Source organism: Herpailurus yagouaroundi, unplaced genomic scaffold, assembly GCF_014898765.1.
Source record: "Herpailurus yagouaroundi ecotype Mexico unplaced genomic scaffold, PumYag 142, whole genome shotgun sequence".
NCBI lineage: Eukaryota > Metazoa > Chordata > Mammalia > Carnivora > Felidae > Herpailurus > Herpailurus yagouaroundi.
This window is the reverse complement of record NW_024412397.1, coordinates 45,910,063-45,933,814: the sequence shown is the minus strand read 5'-3', so window position 1 is coordinate 45,933,814 and position 23,752 is coordinate 45,910,063. Positions and strand designations below refer to the sequence as shown.

At 43.8% G+C, this 23,752-nt stretch overlaps 1 long non-coding RNA gene across 1 annotated transcript; it reads left to right on the top strand.

Annotated features, from left to right (window-relative positions):
* The first annotated feature begins 1,406 nt into the window (after positions 1 to 1,406).
* On the top strand, positions 1,407 to 23,121 carry LOC121033063 (uncharacterized). Its single transcript, XR_005791680.1, has 5 exons — positions 1,407 to 3,835; positions 6,820 to 6,876; positions 8,625 to 8,803; positions 9,579 to 9,684; positions 22,568 to 23,121. It is a non-coding gene; the product is annotated as an uncharacterized LOC121033063 (long non-coding RNA).
* Positions 23,122 to 23,752: the final 631 nt, after the last annotated feature.

The following is a 23,752-nucleotide window of genomic DNA, read 5'->3' as shown; positions in this document are numbered from 1 at the left end:
ACATCCACAGATAGAGGTTTATTTAACACATATGCATTTATTTACTGAATATCCCTGGAGTAGAATATATATGTCAAGAGAATAGAAACCCTTTCGGCTGTATTCTCAGCATTTCAAATGGTGCCCAGCACATAGTGTGTTCATTATTGGATGACTGAACAAGTATTTGCTGATTTCCTACTCTGTGCAAAGGGCCTGGAGGGACTTCGAGGTAAATCACCCTAATCCCTCCTTGTTCAAGGACTTCATCTTTCTTCCTTCATACAGGAAGACATGTACAAGAATCCAGGGCTGTACTACAAAGCAGAAGAATGGATTAAATCATGTCTTAAAAAAATTTTTTTTTTACTGTTTATTTATTTTTGAGAGACAGAGCACAAATGGGGGAGGGACAGAGAGGGAGACGCAGAACCCGAAGCAGGCTCCAGGCTCTGAGCTGTCAGCACAGAGCCCAATGCGGGGCTCGAACTCACAGACCTCGAGATCATGACCTGAGCCGAAATCGGATGCTTAACTGACTGAGCCACCCAGGCACCCCTAAATCATGTATTTTGAGTGCACGGAAGAAGGAGGGGTGCAGAGAGGCAGCATGAATTTTGAGATGACCCTTACCCCAGAAGTTTGATGGGCACAGAGGGGAGGGCTGGGGAGCCCAGCCTGAAGGCTCAGAGCCCGTTTTGGACCTGAGAGGAAACCTGTGTGGCTGGGTTTGTGAAGAGGTAGCAGGAGACGAGGGGAGAATGGCGGTTTTTGGGTCTGATCCTGGAAAGCCAGCAAGTTTTAAGAATTTATTTTAAAGGAGTTATGTAAGATAGTATTTCACAACCTAGTCCAGCTCCTACCCAGAGAAACCGGGATGTCTATTAGCATACCACTGAATTCATTAATGTGGTGACTACACTTATTCTATTGCCCTAAATATAGGTACTTTCACCTTTTCTCTTAGCAGTTATACACCATTAAAGTATGGCACCAGTGTAACGGAATTTAGAGCTTTCACTGACAATTTGCTCGCTGATTCATTTACTTTACTTATTTATTTGTTTTTAAAGATTTGTTTATTTAGGGGCGCCTGGGTGGCTCAGTCGGTTAAGCGCCCGACTTCAGCTCAGGTCACGATCTCGCGGTCCGCGAGTTCGAGCCCCGCGTCGGGCTCTGGGCTGATGGCTCAGAGCCTGGAGCTTGCTTCCGATTCTGTGTCTCCCTCTCTCTCTGCCCCTCCCCCGTTCATGCTGTGTCTCTCTCTGTCTCAAAAATAAATGAACGTTAAAAAAAATTAAAAAAAAAAAAGATTTGTTTATTTATTTAAGTAATCTCGACACCCAACGCGGGGCTCCAACTCATGACCCCAAGATCAAGCATCGTCTGCTCCTCCAACTAAGCCAGCCAGGCTCCCCTACTTTTTTTTTTTTTTTTTTAAATAATAAACTTACCTTACATGGGATCTTCATTTATAGTCCTGTATAAAAATGAACCCAGCATTTTCTCAAGGAAGCCTCTGGATGTGATCACACGTGCCAAGTGAATTGCACGTGACCAATACAAGACAGTAAAGTGGGACATAAATCGTTAGATTCTCCCCACCTGAGCCGGAAATCTTACCGACTGCTGGAAATCTTATAGACTATTGAAGCTTTGTAAACAACTTCCTAACCCAACCCCGTCCAGCTCAAACCAATCCCGCCACTTTATAGGTGGGAAACTGAGCCTCCCTCAGAAGGAAGCGCTGTGTCAGTGGCTCAAACCTGGTTTGCTCAGATCTCTTCCTCCCCCTCTCACCTCTGTGGCAAAAGTGGGTAATGTCAGGGCTACTAGGAACCATGCCATCGATGTGGACACTCTGCCGGTTGACTCGGGAGTTTGGGGGAGGGGACTCTTGGTGGAAGAGGAGAGAGAAGAGTAAAAGAATTTAAGAAATAAGTCTTGGGAATTTTACTGTTCGAATGAGGATCTATTGTAAGTAGAATGGAAGGTCACCTCGGCCTTTAAAGCTGGAACAGGAGGTGTCCAGGGATGATCTGCTTTGGGTGGCCTCTTCCGGTTGCAGTACCCTGTCCCCACCAACGCTGAAAAAGTGCGATCCAGTCTCCCATCCCGCTGTGATTGGATCATGGACACTTATTTACTTATTTCAAAATGGAAGTGTTCTTGTTGGATGGAAACAAAAGGAAATTCCAAGGACACCACCTGGACGCTAAGGAAAACATTGCAGCACTTGCCCGTTGAAGGAGGAATTGAGATCATTACTGCTTTTAATTGTCTTGGGAGCCAGTATTTTCTTAAAAGTTTTTTTTTTTTTTTCTTCCCCCTCTTTTCCTAGCTGGACCTCTGGTGCTATGGTCCTCAGTTCATGGCTCATCATCCTGGGTCTGTGCCTGGTTCTCCCTCTCGATGGAGAGATTAATAAATTGATTGAGTGCCTTTTACCCCCTTCTCACCCCTCATGCCCCATCACTCACAGGCCCCTTTCTTGTTTGTTGTATGTGTTCTTGTCACATGTGGACTGTTGTTTCATATGCCTATTATTTATTTTTATTTTTTACTTTGTACTATTTCTTCAATTGCATCCGTTATATTATGTTGCATGGAATCTATTACTTCTAGTGCAACCTAGAACTCCACACGTTCTGTTATCCATTCTCCCGATGATGGCACAGAGATTGCCTGGTCGGAAGGCTGTTTCACAGGGAATAGGGTCCTCAATCCAGTCCAGTCAAGTTTACATATAAATTCAGTTCTTTGTGTTCCACCAACGTGGGGAACAAGGAAAATTTGCCCCTGTCATTATTAGACAGCTAAGCGGCCTCTGCCTGCCCTTGATTTGGTGGAGTAAAGGAAGGGGAAGAGAATAGAACTGCTGAATTCATCTTTCTTTGCTCACTTAACACCTTCGAGAGGGGCGCCATGCATTTTAAACAAATGGGCCATTCCAGGAGAATCTTTCAAGGTCATTTCTCCAGGCTGAGCCCATTCGAAAACACAGCTGGAAATATAGGTTATGTCTTGAGTACTGTGATATTCAGGGTCAAGGACCAGGCATTGCAATAATCCACATAGCTGGTGATGTCAACCAAGAGGAATTTATGCTGTCAACTGCCCAGACAAAGATGCATATCATCGCTGAAGCTTCTCAACACACTTCTCTCTCTTGCTTTGTTTGGGGAGGAAGGTCTTTCAATGAGCAGGGACACTGACAATTTCGCTTTTGAAATTGGATATGGGAAAATCAGGATAAGCAAGTAAGTCTTCTCTTCCATTGGATACTTACTGAGCTAAAACTATGAGAGACCAAAGGGGATAATGTTTTATAAATGATGAGAGGTATTTTAAGTGGCCAACAATATAATTTTAATGCATTTAATTTTTCAAACTATGCCACAGTCTCCTATGTGGTAGAAAGTGGTTTTGGCATTTTGAATGTGGTGTCCATGTCTCCCATATGTTGGTTATAATTGAACCAAAAATGGATAAGGCAATAGAGGGTGTGGGTGGAAGACAGAACTTAGTTTAATGTATTTGTTTTTATTCCAAACACTGCAGCTGTGCACTTTTTAAGCAATGAGAGACAGATAGATAAGGAGGGAGGGAGAAAGGGGAAAAGAGAAAGAAAGAAAGAAAGAAAGAAAGAAAGAAAGAAAGAAAGAAACCGAAAGTCCATGAGAACTTCTGAAATCTAACCCTTCTCAACACAGTATAAATACCTAGTGCTTCTTTGTTGACTGGTACTTCCTATGCCTGAGTATCAAGACTGTGTTGATGAGTAACTTGCATGAATAAGAAGACTGAGGTTAAGAAAAATGGACTCTGCCACTCAAAGCCATGTGACCTTCAACAGGTAGTTTCATCTTTCTAAATCTTATTTCTTTCTCATTTGTACAAAAAGGGGGACAACTGCCTTACAAGTGGTTGTGCAGAGTAGGTGGGAATGCCCTTGGAAATTACCGGGTGTTACACAAGTGTAAAAGATGTTCATGGGGTTCGAAGAAGGTATACAGGTTCCCCCACTATCTGAAAGCAGAGCGTTCCTACGAAAGCACTGGCAAGCCGAAATGATCTAAAGCAGATGCGTTTACCATTTCACAAAAGCAAAAATCCTATTCGTATTTCTTTCTGGTGGCAAACTTAGGTACTAGTGTGGGTCTTTCTACAGTAGTGAGAGTGAAATGGCTTAAAGCAAACGTCCAGATACCGTGGGAAATCTGTTCCTCCAAAGAGGCCAAATGAATGGATCGGGGAGATGAAACAACTCACCTTGGCAGTGTTTTCCTAGGACAGAATCTGGTGCCCGTATGGTTTCAAGGAAGCATGCCAAGTGGACTGGAGCTCACGTTCCAGAGACTGGGTGCACTCCACCTACCACCTCTAACTCCACCTTTAGAGAACCATAGGTCAAGAGCTCAAGGAAACAGGTTATCGGAATAAACAATGCGTTGGTCTTCCTCTTTCTCAGACACTCAGATTCTCTGATGAAGATAAATGTGAATGCGGAAGGACCTTAAGGCAAGAAAGCGTTCCAAGCCCGACCTGTTGGCCCATTTTATTTCTAGTCCTATACGGGACTTGATGTGGGGCAAATCCAGTCGGTGCTCCCTTTCAACTGTTTCAACTGTTTTCCAAGTCAGGGTTGTTATGATTTAGAACCGAAGGAGCTGCATTCTATTGACATTTGGAAAGTTACACATAGAAGAACCGCATTTTTGTTCGGAGGCTGCCCTTTTCAGTGTTTCTTTAAGAATAGGAAGACTAGCATTTGACAGTCCTTGAAAAGTCAGTGTCTATTTCTTCTTGGCTATGGATGGGAGCTCTATTCATCCTTTGCTCTCCTTGAATTCTCACAAAATTAGTGTCTATTTGGCAGACTCAGCATAATTGATACTGTTCTGGTATCTAATTTGCAGTACCAGGAAAAAAAATGTAGTCCAGATATGTTGTGAATATATGGTTTCTTTGTTGTGTTGGCGTGACTTATAATACACGTTTGGTCTTTGTCCCCATTTCTGGCATAGAGCTCCTAAAAGTCTTGGAATTTCATATGAGCCCAATAAAGGTGTCTTTTGTTATGTTGACGAGATGACTTTGGGACCTCACCTAAGGATGACCAACCACGCCATGTGATTAGAGGGTTGGAACTTTCAGTCTTCACCCCCCCACCTTCTAAGGGAGGGAAAAGAGGCTGGATGCTGAATCTATTGTCAGCGGTGAATGATTTAGTCATTTAGGCCCACATAATGAAGCCTTCATAAAAATCAAAAAGCACACGACATGGTTTGGAAAGCTTCCAAGTTGGTGAAGGTGTAGAGGTGCTGAGACAGTGGTGCACCCCAAGGGTGTAGGAGCTCCACACTCCTTTCCACATACCTTGCCCTCTGCACCTTCCATCTGGCAGTTCCTGACTTATACCCTTTTATAATACATCAGTGATCTAGTAAGTAAAATGTCCTTCTGAGTTCTGTGAGATGCTCTAGCAAATTGATTGAACCTGAAGAGGAGGTCATGGGAACCTGCAACCTATAGTCAATGGGCCACCTAGGCTTGCGACCGGTATCTGAAGGAAGGGGCACCCTTGTAGGACCGATCCCTTAACCTGTGGGATCTGACACCATCTCCAGGGAGACAGTGTGAGAAGTAGGCTGAATTGTTGGACGTCCAGCTGGTGTCTTAGAGCTGCTTGTTGGTGTGAGAAACTCTTCTAAACCCACACATTGGAACTGGATGCAGAACCTTATACTTGTTTACAAATGGCTTAGTGTGTCCTGAGGAGATGCTAAGCTCATTTTGGGCAGGAATTACATCAGATGCTACTTGTGTTCCTACTCCACTCTTCCCAGTAGGGTGTTTCCCTAACAAATGCCCCAAAGTACTGCTTGTTTCTTTACTTCTGATTATAAAAAGACTACATACTCACTTTTGGAAATTTGGAAAAACAAAAAGAAGAAATTGACCAATTTCCATAATATTCCTTCCTGCTGGTAACATTTTGGTGGGGGTGACACAGATATTCTGTGGTTGAGCCTACAGGTTGTCTAAGAACAGCCATACCTCTCAATTTCCACTGCTCTTAGAACCTGGTTGTGTTTACGCTTCTCAAACCCATGTACTTGAGGGAGTCTGGCTGGAACCAACTGTCTAGGTCTTGTGTTGTTGGGCAGTAATTGCCCTAGGGCCTGGGCATGGGACCCAGTCCTGGACAATGGAACCAAAGAAGATGTCTGAGGGTGGGTGGGGATTCGTAAAATAGAAGCTTGAGAGGAAATGCCCCTTCCTCACCAGCCATGGCACTCTCTATCATAAGGGAAGACACTGCCAGACTGCAAATGGTAGCATGGAGCACAGAAACACGCATCCATCTGGATGAGCTGCCAAATCCACTGGCCCCAGAATGCACCTCTGGACTTCCTGTTCTGTGAGGTAACAGTGGCCTTTGCATTTAAGTCATTTTTAGCTGCACTTCTGTTATCTGTAGCCAAAATCGTCTTACGTATCATGCCTCCTTCTCTCAGTGGTATATTGTATATGCTGCCCTTGTCATAAAGTGGTCCTCAAAAGCAAACCCCACAAGATTGTGATTACCTGTTTGTTTCTATCCCTTTCTCACAGAGCTCTGAGCTCTCTGAAGGGAGACTGGGTTTTTTGTTGGTTCTTATTTGGTTTTTCGTTCTGTTTTCCCCTCATGCTCAGACCCTAGCACAATGTCTGGCACGGTGTAGGCACTAAGATTTTGTGCAATGACGAAGCTGATGGCTGAATTAATTATTGTAGCTAAAAGTCACCCAATGGCAGGTGGCAAGTATTTATTGAGCATGATCTTTTCATCCTCAGCTGTTCTCCAGTGAGCTGGGCTCACCAAAGTCACCCTGGAGCCTGCATTTGCTGAAGGTAAGTTTCAGGGGAAAAACTATAACATGTTAATCTGACATGACAGATACTAAAACTAAACATTTGATACCACTATTAAAAGATGAAGGGGGGCGCCTGGGTGGCGCAGTCGGTTAAGCGTCCGACTTCAGCCAGGTCACGATCTCGCGGTCCGTGAGTTCGAGCCCCGCGTCAGGCTCTGGGCTGATGGCTCGGAGCCTGGAGCCTGTTTCCGATTCTGTGTCTCCCTCTCTCTCTGCCCCTCCCCCATTCATGCTCTGTCTCTCTCTGTCCCAAAAATAAATAAACGTTGAAAAAAAAAAAAAGAGATGAAGGTAGGGATGTCTGGGTGGCTCAGCTGGCTGAGTGTCTGACTTTGGCTCAGGTCATGATCTCGTGGTTTGAGGGTTCAAGCCCCACGTCGGGCTCTGTGCTGACAGTTCAGAGCCTGGAGCCTGCTTTGGTTTCTGTGTCTCCCTCTGTCTTTGCCCTTCCCCCACTCACGCTCTGTCTCTCTCTCTCTCTCCAAAGTAAAATAAACATTAAAAAATTTTAAAAAGTGATGTTTAAAAAAAGAGAGAGACTTCATTTACTGGATAGCACTAATCCTCAAACACCTGAAATGATGCCCATCACCTAACTGAAAAGAGAATTCTTCACAAAGCGGTGTTTATGAACGCATTTCTTTTTTCCCCTTTAATATGGGGGTGCTATTTACTAGTTTGGTAATTGCTGATAATTGCTCTTTCAGGCCAGTGATTACTCATCACTGTGTGCTTTCCCTGTTAGATTGGAAGCTCTGTGAAGTCAGGGGCTACCTATGCCCTTAACCCTGGATTCAGTGCTTTCTACTTGCTCCGCAAACCACTTGTTGACCTTCACTTGTCAAACCACTTGTCTGACCTTCACCCCTGCCCGGAGTTGCCCTGAAAAAAATGCACTAATATGAATTGTGCACAAGGGGGCAGGCCAGAGCTGCTGTGAACGCCAACCTGCTGGCTATTTTGATCTTTGGTAATGTTTTTAAAAAAAATAATAACTGTTAATGCAGAGTAGTTTGTGAGCACACTTTCTCTTATTAAAAGGCACTGAAAAAGCCAAATCTTTCTGTAATGGTGCCGTCATGTATTCCCCACAGCACATTTTAGTCCCTGTTAAAAAGGAACAAAATATGCATTTGAGGGTCCTTGTGTACTTTCTGTGGCCTCTTTGTAGAAGAATTGGTTCCAGAAAGGAATTAAGAAATTCAGGATTTCAGGCAACCCATTCCCAGAGCTTGACCTACACTTCTGTACTGAATATGAGCTAAGGAACAGCAGTTTTTTAAAACAAAAGCATGGATTCTAGTTCAGGTTTTCTCTCTTCCTAGATGTGTGACTTTGAGTAAGTCACTTAGATCTCTGGAATATACTATATATATATATATATATATAGAATATATAGAATATATAGTCCTTATATTATATTATATTATATTATATTATATTATATTATATATATTTAATTTGTAAAGTAAAGGGACTTATTAGGGCCAACATTTCTCATTCTAATAAAACTATGGATTGCAAGCTATTTAAAATCCCTATTGAGATTTCTAAGAAGAAAGAGGGTGAGGCAGGCAGAGGAACCAAGTCTTGACAAGTGAAAGAGAAGAAGAGGCAGAGGTAAGAGGTTCCAGGCCAGGGAAAATGGGCTTCACTTTGGGAAAACACTGGACTGAGATCTCTAAAGCTCTAAATTCTTTACATTTTCACTTGGATGTCTTCCAGAGACCCAACTTGCCCCACATCAAAGGCGCTATCTTCTCCCCATAAACCATCTCTCTTTCCCAGCATCTTTGCCTACTAATGGCTCACTCACTACATTTCCTTTGAATCCAGACCTGGACCCAGACCCTTGCCGGCCATTGATCTCAGAGCCAAGTTCTGGTGGGGAAGGCAATGAGGAGGTAACAAATGCATAGGCCATTATAATTGGTGGTGAGTTCTGCAGTGAAAGAGAGGGTGAGAGGTGCAGAGAGGGGCGGGGGGGGGGGGGGAAGATGCCGGGATAGGTGGGGCCCCTGGGTGTGCCTGAGGAGCATAGGGAGTTGAAAGAAGGGACATGGCAGACCATCTTTCATTCATTCCTTTTTCATCATCTATATCCAATCAACTACCTCTGGCTCATCTTTGCTTTGCACACCTTTTCTATCTCTGACATTCTTTCATAGCTAATGTCTGACCTGGGCCTTTCCCCAGTGCCTAGACAAACTCTTCATTGGCCTCCCTACTCCCCACATTTTTCTCACTGTGTCTGCGAACTGCAGCCAACCTATCTTCCTCAACACTACTTCATGCTGTTATGCCACTACTCAAAATCTTCAGTGGCTTCTTGCTGCCTATCGAATGATGATTGCCTCCTCTTCCTTTAAGATCTCCAACATCAGCCCCATTTTAGCCACTCTGCCTACTGCCCAATGACACTGCTCCTCCACCCTATGAGAAGCCCCCTCTCGGTTCCAGGCGTCTTCATGCCTGCACATTTCGGTGGTGAAGTATGGGTGCTTTTGTCTCCCCATTTCCCCTTCCTGACGGGATCCAGCATTTCCTGATGGTCTCCACTTCTTCACATAGTCCCTCTGGCCTAGCACATCCCCATTCCTGCTACCATCATTGTTTTGGGGAGAGCATGCAGAGTGACCCAAACCAGGCCAATCAGACTTTTGGATTCTTGAATCCTAGGACAGAAATGTTGCCTCTCCTGGATGATGTATGCATGCATGTGAAGCCTGGAACTAAAGAAGACACTAGATCTTTCCTTGATGACATGGGACACTGGACTTTACAGGTACGTGAGCCAGTAAAACCCCTTTATTGCTTAAGCTAGTTGAATTAGGGCTTTCTGTTGCTTGCAGTCAAGAGCATCCTAACAGCCTAAGCCTATTATACACCAGGCACTGTTCCAGCAAAGCCTTGCTCTCAAGAGGTTAGCCTAGGATGGGGCTTGGAGGGCCCCTCCAAAAAAATACCAAAAAAAAAAAAAACCCCAAAAATACCAAAAAAAAATCACAAGAAATAAAAAAATAATTTTACATATTGGTAAATTCTACGAAGAAAAGAAAATGATAGAGAAAGGTTAACCAGAGGGAAGGCTATTTTAGATTGAGCAGTCAGGAAAGGCTTCTCTGAAGAAATGACATTTAATATTTACTGAGAAACAGGAACTAGCCCTGGGTAGATGAGGGGGAAGAACACTCCAAAGGGAACAGCCAGTTGGAAAGCCCTGTAGCAGGGGAAAAAAAAGTTGCAGGGTTCCAGAAACGGTCAGGAAGCCCTGTGGCCAAGCAAAGGTACAGAGTGGGACATAGTGATGCTTCTTCCTCTTTCCTTAATCACCTCTCCTTCTTTCTATAAATCTTTTGAAGATTTCAAGGCCTGTCTTATGCTCCACTCACTTCTAGAACTTTCCTTGATTGAGCTAAGGATGCTCTGTCATCCTTTGCGCTTGGAAACCGGAACTTGGAAAGTAGCTGCAGTGTACTGTGTTTTATGGCTCTCTGATTTTTTCCTTAGGATTTTCCTGACTTTCCTTAATTTGATTCTAGTCTTTGGTTCTAGCGTCATAGGTTTTGAGGTGTCTGTCACAAAAACTTAATGCTAGTCGGGTTAATCATTGTGAAAATACACACCATGCTTCTAGATTCACTGCCTCCCTACCAAGGTGCATTTGAAATATGAGATGGAACTACATGGAGCTGTAATGTTGGGGGTGGGGGGGTCAGGAATGTCAAACTTCGGCAATTGTGTGTGGTGTGACTCATATTATAATATCCTCTTTAATTGCACTATAGGCCAACCCTACCACTAACTATCCAAATGCATTGGTCATGGTTCCAAACCGTTCCCTTTGTGGAACCTGGGCCTTCCAAGGAAATGCTCCTTTGTGGTGAAATGTACCTTTGCCACCTGATCATCCCTTACGTTAGTTGAGCGCAGTGAATTATTTAAAAAAAAAAAACCCAATGCAGTTTGACATTTATTTGAATTCAGGCTTGAATGCCGTGTTTGAATTTTATGCATGTGACTGCTTTTTAGTGATGCGAGTTGAAAAGAATGATGGACTGTTAGTACATATGTGATTTAGGCCCCCAAATTCTTGGCTGCTTTTGATGAAGCCACGACTGTACCCAGGTACCCATAAAGGAGACAGCCCCTCGGTCCTCTCTCTGGGCCCGGGAACTTGTTGGCAGAACTCTTTTCCTGTACTGGATTGAAAGAAGACAGAGAAGCGCTCCCCATGGATCAACTTGCTGCCACGATGATGCTCTTGGCCCCCACCCCCACCCTTAGCAGGTGATCTGCCAAGATGGTGGGAATTAACCCTCCCAGGCTGGGGGCCCTCCTTTCCCTCTAGAATGGCCCGGTGGCTGTCGATTTTACTTTTGCTAATTATTGGTGTGAAACATGTTTTGACTAAACATGTTTAATTAAACATGTGCAAAAGGGCACGTGTTTCAGGATTATTCATTTGTCTTTCATCGCGACTACAACATTTTTGTACCTCCTTGGGCCCCAGTTTTCTCCCCTGTAAAACAAGACTCAGGCCAAATGATTTCTAAGGTCATTTTCAGCAAATACCATGTGATTAACCAATGACTTTTCATTGGAAAGATGTTATCTGCCTATTATAGGTACAACCCCCCCCCCCACACACACTTTTATTCATAGATTTGATTTTGATCATCATTCCACAGGTGTACTTGCAAGGTACACTTGCATTTCCATGCAAGTTTCTTTTAAAGAGAGGGAAAAAAATCTTCATCTGAGCAATATACACTTTGTCAACGAGTTCATTACAGCTCTACCAAATTTCTTCAAACATGTCAAAGGCATTAAAAAGGACAACTTGAAAGTTCTAAAGGAAGCAGTTTGCATTTGGGGAAAAAAATAGTAAAAAAGTATCTGAATGATTTCTGAAGTGGTGAAATCCCCCCTTTTGCCCTTTCTCTTGAGTTTTAAAAATAGCCTAAATGGAATCTTACTCAACTTTCTACAAGAAAACATACCTTCAGGCTGAGAGACAGCATTAGAAATTTCATCCTAAAGAATTATTTTTGGGGGGAGGGGGTATGGGGTGGAGTTAGCCTCAAGATAGAGGCTTCTAATTAAATTGCCCTCTCAACCAGAACTGCAGAGTATATGCTATAATCACCACAATTCAGTTTAAATCTGGGACGGAATGATAATTTTGTTAGTTCAGAGGTTTTTAAACTATGGCTCATAACTGCTGGATAGTTTCCGATGACTTTTCAAGGTTCTGCAAGGCGTGTGTATTTGCTGGGGGACCAGGGGATTTTCAGTAAATGAACAAATAAGAAAGATTTCACAGTCTCAGGAAGTTTAAGTAGGTCTCCGATGACGGGAAAGTGCTGTAGTTGTCTTTCTGGCTTTGCAGAGGACAACAAATCCGCAAGAAATTATTCGGGGGGAAGCTCTGAATGCCTTTCCTATGAACAGGATTGGATTTGCCTTTATTCATCCACGCCCTTCATCCTAGTTCACCTGCAGTACTGCTTTGGGAAGGAAAATCTGATGGTTGGAGTAGACAACAGGCAAGGAGTGCGGTAGGTCCAACCCGCGACCTTGGCTTCAGCCCTTCGAGCTTACCACGTGAGCCGACCAGTCATAGGCAAACCAGATCATTCCCCCATGCATTTATTCAATAATAGTGATTGAGTGCACTGCGCTGGGTGAGAGGGACACTGAAACAGAAAAGGTGTGCAGGATCGAGAAGCTTACACTCTTGGGAGAGCAGACCTTGATGGATAAACACCTGAGTAACACGTAAATTAAAATTGTAATAAGAGCTATGCTCGAAATACCAAGGTTTACTGAAAGCACCGCACCTGGGGACTGAGCTTAACTGAGCAGTAGGCCAGGATTAGCTTCCTTGTGAAAGAGTCATTTGAACTGGAAACTGAAGGTTGAGGAAGAAAGTTGACCAGGTCAAGCGTGGGATCAGCATTCCAGTCAGAGGGACCAGTACGTGCAAAGTCCCTGAGGTGGGAAAGAGTTTGGCTCTCTCAAAAAACAGAAATGAAGGGACGCCTGGGTGGCTCAGTCGGTTAAGCGTCTGACTTCGGCTCAGGTCATGATCTCACGGTCTGTGAGTTCGAGCCCCGCGTTGGGCTCTGTGCTGACAGCTCAGAGCCTGGAGCCTGTTTCGGATTCTGTGTCTCCCTCTTTCTCTGACCCTCCCCTGTTCATGCTCTCTCTCTGTCTCAAAAATAAATAAATGTTAAAAAAATTAAAAACAAAAAAACCAAAAAACAGAAATGGAGCGCAATCTGGCCAGAGCAGTGGTTTCTAAAGCATGTTCCACAGGACCCTGAGGGTCTCTGAGACCCTTTCAGGAGTTCTGTGAGGCCAAACCTGTATTCAAAATGATACTGAGCTGTTACCTGCTTTTTTCACTGTGTTGACATTTGCATGAATGGTGTAAACGCAATGGTGGGTAAAACTGTTGGTGCCTTACTGATAATAAAGCCACTGACACCAAGAAGTCCCAGCGGTCACAGTTTTTCAGTGCCATACACTCAGTTTTAAAAAGTGTCTGTTCACTTAAGACTGCCCTTCGTGAAGCAGGAAAAATCATTAGTTTTATGAAACCTCGGCCCTTGAGTGCATGTCTCTTTAGTATTCTGCGGGGCTAGCTGCAAAGTGTGCAGAAAGCACTTCGGCTGCATACCGAAGTATGAAGGTTGTCTCAAGGAAAAGCGTCTGTGTGACTGAGTTTCCGAGATGCACTTCTCCCGTTTTCGTGGAACGCTATTTTTACTTGAAAGAACAATCGACAGACAAATTCTGGTTATTGATACTTAGGTAACTAGCCTATATCTTCCAGGCAAGCAACTGGCAGTATTTGTTGCCAATGATACAGTTAAAGCTTTCACAGGAAAATGTTAGAACTTTGGAAAACTTGTATCTGCTACTTTGATCTTGATATCATCCCAATACGTATAAATACTTTCTAATAAGATTGACTGTCGGGGGCTCCTGGGTGGCTCAGTCACTTAAGCGTCCGACTTCCACGGAGGGCATGATCTCACGGTTCAGGAGTTCGAGCCCGGGTTGGGCTCTGTGCTCAGAGCCCGGAGCCTGCTTTGAATTCCATGTCTCTGTCTCTCTCTGCCACTCCCCTGCTCATGCTCTTTTTTTCTCTCTCTCTCTCTCTCTCAAAAACAAATAAACATTAAAAAAAAAAAAAAAGATTGATTGTGGTAATATTCCAGGTAGGTGTCAGACGATATAATTCTTCTGCAGAAATTTATGAAAATCTCTTTTGTGAAAAGCTGCATTTTATTTATATAGATACAAAAATTCTATTTAGAATTCAGTCAAACAGCATATCAATAAACCAATTAGAGTTTATTCAGGAATGTAAAAGTATTTTTACATTAAAAAATTTTTTTTAACGTTTATTTATTTATTTTTGAGACAGAGAGAGACAGAGCATGAACAGGGGAGGGGCAGAGTGAGAGGGAGACACAGAATCGGAAGCAGGCTCCAGGCTCTGAGCTGTCAGCCCAGAGCCCGACGCGGGGCTCGAACTCAGGGACCGCGAGATCGTGACCTGAGCTGAAGTCGGACGCTTAATCGACTGAGCCACCCAGGCGCCCCGGGAATGTAAAAGTATTTTTATATCAGGAAATTGTTTAACATATCAGGACTTAAGCAAATTAAGGGGTGAAAATTGATAGGATTTCATCAATAGATGCTTAAAAGACATGCAATACAGTAGACATTCCTAAGTAAACTCTAACTAAAAGATGACTATAAGGAAAGCACTTAAATATAATAAAAATATTTCCCCAAACCCTCCACTAATTGTCCTCATAACAACAATTAAACCATTCTATTTAGGGGCACCTGGCTCCACCGCTGATCCAGCTGTGCCCTCAGTGTGGAACCAGCTTGGGAGTCTCTCTCTCTCTCTCTCCCTCTGCCCCTCTCCCCCACTTGCTCTCTCTCTCTCTCTCAAATTAAACAAAATAAAATAAAATAAATACAACCCTTTCATTAAAAATCAAGATCTAGACGGAAAAGCCTATTATGACCAATTCAGTTTGACTTTGTCTTGGGAGATCTAGTAAATGTAATAAAAAAAGAAAATGAGTAACTAAAATAAACACTTGAAAAGAGAAATAAATACTGTGCATTTTTGCCCATGATATAAAGTTCAAGCGATCCTAGTGGTTTTTTTAGGCATTATAATTAATAAGAAAATTTAAGAATCAGGATATAATACATAAATTGTTAGCTTTTATTTACTCTAAAAATAATCATATAGAAATGGAAAAGAAAAATATTCTATGCATAAAATAGTGAGCAAAAATATCAGAGAATACAGCTAATAATAAAAATGCATCTCGGGGGGTGGGAGGGAGGGGAGGGTGGGCGATGGGTATTGAGGAGGGCACCTTTTGGGATGAGCACTGGGTGTTGTATGGAAACCAATTTGACAATAAATTTCATATATTGAAAAATAAATAAATAAAAACTTGTAAAATAAAAAAAAATGCATCTCTATGAATAAAACTGATCTTACTAAGGGCCACAAAACAAAGTCAGACCAACGGAAAGACATGTCGCATCCTTGGTGAGAAAGCCGAATATCACGACACTATTAATTCTCCCCCTAAATATATAAGGATAATGTTATTGCAGTTACAATTGCAGGCTTTTTTTGGTGGGGGATATGGAGGCTAGATAAAATTATCTTCAAGTTCACAAGGAAAAATAAATACTCAAGAATAACCAAGAAAAGCATAAAAAAAGAACAGGAACAGGTTGTCTTACCATTGCATCAGAATATACTATAAGACCATTATGAAATAAATATCTTACTAGTGTGAGAATGAGAAATGGATCAGTGGAAAAGAAAAGAGAATCCAGAAGCAGTCTTATATATGATCATTTAATATACATTATATATCAAATGTGGTAGTGCAATTTAGTGGGGAAATAATAAATTGTTTTAAAAATGAGACCAGTATAGCAGGGTATCCATCTGAAATAAAATAAAACAAAACTCCTCTTTTACACCATATACAAAAATACATTCCCCCAGAGAGTACACTTGTAATGGTAAACAATAAAACAGGACAAAATATTGCAGCAATATCTAGGAGACTTTGTGTACAATCTATGGACAAGGAAATCTTAAGAAGATTGGAAAACACAAAGACTCTAAAAGAAAAGATATATCTGACCACATTAAAAATGTATATGGTAAAAGATATACAAACAAAATCAAAATACAAATGACAGATTTGGGACAAAATACTTGGAGTGGCAAGTATTTAAGTATTTATGCAATATGGGAATTAATTATATAAGAATAAAGGAACTTATATAAATAGAAAGAAATTTTATAAATTGGCAGCTCAACAGAAATGATCAAAGAATATGAAAAGGCAATTTATAGAAACACAAATCCAGGGAGCCAACAAGTGTAAAAAAAGATGCTTGAATTTACCATAGGTGGGGAAATGCAAATTAAGTAATAACGAGATGTCATGTCACGATCAGCAGGTCAGTCAAAATTAAAAACAACTACAACATATGCCATTGGTGGATATGTGAATTTTATAGCATTTGAGGAAAGAAATCTAACATTAGCCATTAAAATTTAAAATATACATACTCAGAAGAATAGATAGGCAAACTGTGGTATGTGCAGACAATGGAATACTACTCAGATGTAAAAAGGAACATATTCTACATGCAACAACATGGTTTAGCTTCAAAAACATTGTGCTGACAGAATCATCCAGACACAAAAGAGTCCAAACTGGATGTTTCCATTTATGCCAACTTTAGCAGAGGGAAAACTGAGCTCCAGTATTAGATGTATGCCTCAGGATGTCTACTTATAGCAATATCCAGAAAGGCAAAGATTAGAAAATAAGTGAATCCTCCTTAATACAGGATGGGTGATTGTAGGCCACATCAAGGACTAGGGTACTGTCAGTGAAAAAAGAAAAAAAGAGAGGTACACCAAGTGGCCTGGAGGGATTTCTTCAAGACACTGTTTATACATGAGTGCAGAAAAGCATTAATATAATCCTGTGTTTGTGAAGCAATGTCCCCAGCCCCAAACCCAAATGTGCGTAAATGCATACGTGTGTGTATATTGTGTCTGCAACTCATTATAAGGACATGGAGGAAAATTTGGAAACATAATATTAGGTACGTTAATATGGATCACAAGGGTAGGGAATGGAAGGAAAGAAAAGAGTGACCTAAAACAACAGTGTATACGATATGATTACATGTGTGCACTTAAAACTTCTATTCAGGGGCTCCCGGGTGGCTCAGTCAGTTAAGTGTCCGACTGTTGATTTTGGCTTAGGTCATGATCTCCCGGTTTGTGAGTTTGAGCCCCAGTTGGGCTCTGTGCTGACATCACGGAACCTGTTTGGGATTCTCTTTCTCCCTCTCTCTCTGCCCCTCCCCTGCTCATGCTGTCTCTCTCTCTCTCTCTCTCTCAAAAAAAACAATTTTAAAAATTTAATAAAAACATTTATATTTATAGGGGCGCCTGGATGGCTCAGTTGGTTGAGTGTCCAACTCTTGTTTTTGGCTCAGGTCATGATCCCAGGGTCATGGGATTGAGCTCCAGTTGGCTCCTCACGGAGAGTGCAGGATGCTCAAGATTCTCTCTCTCCCCCTCTTTGTCCCTCTCCTACTTGCACGTGTGCACTCTCTCGTGCGCTAAAACATAAACATAAAAATAAATAAATAAATAAATAAATAAATTTACATTTATAGAGGATTACTCCAGGAAAACGCTGCCCATCTTGTTGATAATTTGAATTTGATCCTTGGGTTAGACCTCCCAGCTATGCATTTGGACTGCATATCGGTCTTCCTTTACTTGCACAGAATGGAACTTTAAAAGCCACCTCTATCGTACAAAGAAGAAACTAAAGCTGGAAAGCTTAACCAACTTGCCCCAACGAACACAGCGAGGAAGTGGCAGACCACAGATCTGAACCAGGCAATCTAACTCCACAAGCCACACCCACATGTTTGCTAAAGGCCTTGTGAGAGTTTAGCAGCCTGATGAGTGAGAAACTTGCCCTGGGTCAAAAATTCAAGGAAGTGTTGAAAAACTCAGAGAGCCAGATAAATAATATTTGGAAACAAAAATGATACGAATGCAAACCCCCACCCCCTGACATTTGAACAAAAATATCAAAAAAAAATTTTTTTTTTTAGATTTTTTAAATGTTTATTTATTTTGAGAAAGAGAGAGAGAGACAGAGCGTGAGCAGGGGAGGGATAGAGAGAGAGGGAGACACAGAATCTGAAACAGGCTCCAGGCTCTGAGCTGTCAGCCCAGACTCCAACGCGGGACTTGAACTCATGAACTGTGAGATCATGACCTGAGCTGAAGTCAGACGCTTAACCGACTGAGCCACCCAGGAGTCTCCCCTCTTTTTTATGTTTATTTATTTTGAGAAAGAGAGAGAGTGTGTGTGAGCAGGGGAGTCACAGAGAGAGAGAGAGAGGGAGAGAGAGAATCCCAAGCATGCTCCACGCTCAGCATGGACCCCTATGTGGGCTCGATCTCACCACCGTGAGATCATGACCTAAGAGGAAATGCAGAGTATGTCACTTACCCAACTGAGCCACCTACGTGCCCCAAGAGTCTACATTTCAAACAAGCCCATGGTCGTGCCCATGTTACTGGTCCATAGACCTCACTTGCTTTCGAGTAGTAGGGAGCAGGACAGAAAGACTGAGAAGCACCAAAATAATGATAGGGCTCTGGACTCCAGCGTCTGTGTAAGGTTCTACAATAGCCCTGTCAGATGGGTTGCTGCCCATCAAAGACCACCAGGAACACCCTCTAGTCACACAGAGTTAGATTTATTTACCTTGCTGCAAGAGAACACATAGCAAGGGACCACATGAGGGAGTTGGAAGAGTTTATTATAGGATTTGGGCTTGTGCTGGGGGAAACTCAGGAGCGGTAGGGGCTGGGAGCCGTCTAGGCACAAGGGCAATGTGATGACTGGACATCTTGGTACTTTTTTTCTTTCCTTTCCTCTCCTCTCCTCTCCTCTCCTCTCCTCTCCTTTTCTTTCTTCCTTCCTTCCTTCCTTCCTCCCTCCCTCCCTCCCTCCCTCCCTCCCTCCCTCCCTCCTTTCTTTCTTTCTTTCTTTCTTTCTTTCTTTCTTTCTTTCTTTCTTCTTTCATTTTTCGGTCCAGGAGGATGACAGGTTAAAGTAGATAAAGCTCCATCATAGAGAAGCAGTGGTCACACAAATTAGCCAGAAGAGGGGCACGTTAATTATGTCTGTGGTTGCTGAGTGTCTTTCTGTTTGTCTTGGGTCATCCCTAGTCACAAGTGGCCTTGTGGCTGGTTTGTTCCAACACAAGTATGGAGTGACCTTTTCTGATTATTGGTTTAATCCTATGAGTGTGATGTTTATGTTCCCTTAGGAGCACTGCAGCCAGTGCTGTCTAGACCTGGGCGACCCGGGCCCCAGATCCAGGCTCTGTGCCTCTGAGGGCCTCTCACATTGGAGCAGCATGACTGGAATTTTCTAAGCGCTTCCCCAGTGTCTGAAACTGGCCAGGGCTGTCTGTGCCTCCGTGCAGGGGCACCCTGAGCCTGGGCTGGAACTCATGTGGGCTCCAGGTCCTGTTCCCCCTGCCTCAGAGCACTCTGAATCTCTACCCTGACCGCGGGGTTGCTCTGATGCCCCGAGGAGCTCGAGACGACTCCCGGGCCCATGTGGTCATCTGCCGGCCTGTGTCCGGGCACCTGTTCCCGGACGGCCGCCTGGCAAGCGGCTTGTTCCCACCAGCCAATACAGGGTTTCTTTTGTACAACTGTGTGGGACCAAGCTTCCAGAAGGGTGCTGGCACGCCGATCTAGAGCGACTGAAACTGATTTTTGCTTTTGTTTTTTTACATTTAGTGTTTTATTTATTTTCTAATGCACATTTTTATTTAAAAGTTCTTTTTAGCTCCATTGAGGTATAACTGACACAACTGTGAGACATTTAAAGTGTACGTTGTGATGCTTTGAGATACGTCTACATTGTAAAAGGATCTCCGCCTCCCCCCACCCCCACCTAGCTAGTTAACACATCCATCACCTGACATATGCACCTTTTTTTTATTTAGTGAGAACATTTAAGTTCTACTGTCTTAGCAAATGTCAGTTACACACTGTATTGTATTGACTATAGTCACCATATTATACCTTATATCTTCAGACCCTATTCATCTTAGAGCTAAAAGTTTTCCCCTTTTACCAACCTCCCTATTTCCCCCACCCCCAACCCCCTTCAATCCTTCGTTTCTGAGGCTGTTTTTCAGATTCCACTCAAATTGTTCATCTAGGGGGGCCCCCATGAAAAATATTTGCCGGGGGCCCCTCACATCCAAGGATTGGACCCATCACAGCCTAGCGGGCAGCTGCTGGGGCCATTATTGACTTTTTTGAAAGATTATCACCCTCCTTAGAAAGAACAGGAAACAGAGGCTCACGGAGGTTAAGCAAGTCGCCCGTGACTCTGCAGCAGGTGAATGGGGACGCAGAGCCCCAGACTCCCATGAACACGCTCTAACCCATGCACTCCCTTGGCCACTCTGCCAACCCCAAGGGCACCTTGGATGACTCCATCCCCATCATCCGTGTTCCATGCACTGCTGACATTTTGAACACTGCTCCTGCTTTTCAAATTGCTTAAATGGTCTTTTAATTTTTTTTTTTTTTTTTTTCTGCATGGTACTTGTAAATCTCACGCATCTTCCATATTTTGCTCTTTCCCTGCTGCCTCCTCCTGACGCTATGTCCTTTGGACCGATACTGATACCCAGTCCAGATTTGTCACAGGATGATGGAAACACTCCAGAGCATTAACTTTGGCTTTATGTGAACACCAGAGGCTGCGAACAACTAAGAATGTTCTCTCAAATGGCACGGGGACTATCCAGATTGCTGGGGGTGGTGCTGAGGTTAGCTGTGAGGAGGAGGCGGCATGTGGGCAGGGAAGCAAAATGTGTTAAGTCTTCTATTATGGGGTCAGCCCACCCAGTGTGGCCACCCTCCCCACTGCAGATTTCAAGAACTAGAACCAGAGGGAAGTTGGGCCGTGACTAAGAGGCTCCGTGCCCTCTCAGCAGAGAGAGGGGGTCTTGCGGCTTCCATGACACGAGGCCTTTTTTATGCCTTTGGAGAAGATTCCAGAGCACAAAAGTATTAGGAAGTCTCCTTTGTGTGAGTTCAGTGGTCTTTGGAAGCACTTGGGAAGCAGTGTCTATCATGGAAAGCGTGTTGACTTCGGAGTCTACTGATGTGGGCTGGAATCCCAGCATTGCTAGTATAGTAGCTGTGACCCTGTGGAAGGCACCTCAGCCCTCTGTGCCTCAGTTTCCTCCTCTGAAGGGTGGAGGTAATAATTCCTTCCTCAAATGACTGCCGTGAGAACTGACTGAGATGATGCTAGGACAGTGCCTGGTACCGGGTACACTGTGGTCATTGGCATCCTTTTTATCTTAAACTGTCTTATTGACGACAGCTTCAGAGCGTGGGCCTGCGCTCCCTGGTGTCACTTCAGAAAGTTGGGGGAGGGGCACCTGGTTAAGTGTCCAACTCTTGATTTCAGCTCAGGTCATGATCTCTTGGTTTGTGGGTCAAGCCCCACGTCGGGCTCAGCACTGATGATGCAGAGCCTGCTTGGGTTCTCTCTCCCTCTCTGTCCTTCCCCTGCTTGCGCACTCTCTCTCTCTCTCTCTCTCTCTCTTAAAATAAGTAAATAAAAAATTTTTTTTTAAAGTTAGGGAACCTCTCCCACTTATATGTAGTTTGTTTTGAAAAATCGGTTACAAGTGAGCCATCCAGGAATACGTTCAAACCCTTTCCACCCATTTTCCATGTTCAGCCTATATCACCCCTGCAAGTCATGAAGTCCCAAAATCCTGCAGCCTGCTGTGTAAAATAGAAGCTCCTTTCACTCATCCGGAAGCTTCCCTTTCGGAGCTCACTCTATTCCTAACCTTCATAATTTCCTTGACACTTGAACACCTTTCTTTTTCCTCTTTATCCATTTTGTGTCTCGCTCACCACAGTGTTTCTGGTAACTTGAAGACTTTCAAGAATATTCCAGGGCTGACCACACCCTCCTGTTTTCTTCCTCCTGCTCAGTGTTTCTATGCTGAAGGCCCGGTGTTTTGTGAGCTGCTTAGGGAAGGTCAGTTGGTGGCCTTTGCTTTGGGGTGAGATGTATCTAGGCTTGACCCCTGTCTCTACTACTCAGCAGTCAGCCACGTGACTCAGTCCCATGTGTAAAGGTAACTGCCATAAGTCTGGAGGGGGTCAGTGGGACCACACAAGGAAATGCTCGGCAGGGCGGGAGACCAGGCCCAAGAGCTGTGACAGCCCTGGTGGCCAGTCCACCTTGGAGCAAACCTCATCTTTTCTTGCCTAACTCCTGCCAACCTCCTCTTGACCAACTTTCTGGCCTCCCACACTATCCATTTTGCATACTGTTGCCAACTTCTATTCCTAAAATGTGACTTTTATCATGCTGTCCTTCTACTCAAAAAAAAAAAAAAACCCAAAATCTTCAAAAATTCCCCCTTGATGAGTCTTGCATTTAGAGCCCTGCACAGAATAGCCTCACAATTTCCTCCCTCTCTTTTCTCAGCCTCCTCTGCCTCCACATCCCTGCACCTGTCTTCCAACATCTGAGGATTCTACAAATATCTGGAGACGCCAACAGGCCTGCCACCCGGCCCACAGACTCTGGAGCAATGAACACCCCCGGGGAAGCGGAGATCTGAACTCTGCTTCCCCAACTGTGAACGGGGGTTTAGTTGGGGGTAGTTCAAGTCAGAGGAGACGAGAGTGCCTGGCAAGAAAAGACACAATGAAAAGAGAAGATAGTGGCAGGGACATAGGGTATGGGGGCAAAGAAGTCTGGAGAGGCGGCAGTCTGGGGCCTAAGTGGGGCAGTGGGAGGTGAGGGTGGGGGGTGCATGGCCCCCTAGGCCAGCACAGGCGTTTGGGTTGTGGCCTGTGCCCGGTGGAGGCTCCTGACCATTCTTAAGCAAGGATGTAGCATTCTGTAATTTCCAAAGAAAAGGGCAGTTTTAATGGTCATAGAAGGATGTTATGGTTATTATAGAGAATTGGAAAGATACAGAAAATATCGAAAAAACATAAAGAAGCAAAAATGAGAAAACGCCAATCTTGTGGCCTAGAGGTAAACATTGATAATGGTATTGCATTCCCTTCTTATTCTTTCCCTCCCTCTTGCACCCTGCCTCCCTGTAACGAGTGCCCACTAGGTACAAGGTATTGTTGTAAGACCTCTGCTCAGTTGATCCTCACGACAGCCCTGTGTCGAAGACAAAGTAATTTTCTGCACTTACAGATGGGGGAGCGTTAAGAAGCTTCTCTGGGCTTCGGACCAGAGGGCAGGCTCTGAACCCCCGGGGCCACATTGCTGCTTGACGGTCACGCGGTCAACACAAACACACGTGTATGTAGAGAAAGGTAAAAATTTTGTTTAAAATGGAGTCTGGCATTCTAATCTTCTGAATTGGGGTTTTAAAAAGAATTTTGATGGGCGCATGAAGGGGCTGTGTAGGTAGGGAGTCGTTCAGAAAGTGTGTTGGGAAAGACAAGCCCACAGGAAAGAGAAGGACGAGGAGAGCATGGGGGGTGGGGAGGAGGTGATGAGTACAGAGACCTTTAGGAGGTGGAAATAACAGATGACTCAGTGTGTGTGCACCTGAGTGCATGTGTGTGCATGTGTCCATGTGTGTGCACGTGTGTGTGTGTGTCAAGGAGGTAGTTGAGGGAAAGGACATGATGAGGGAAATCCCAA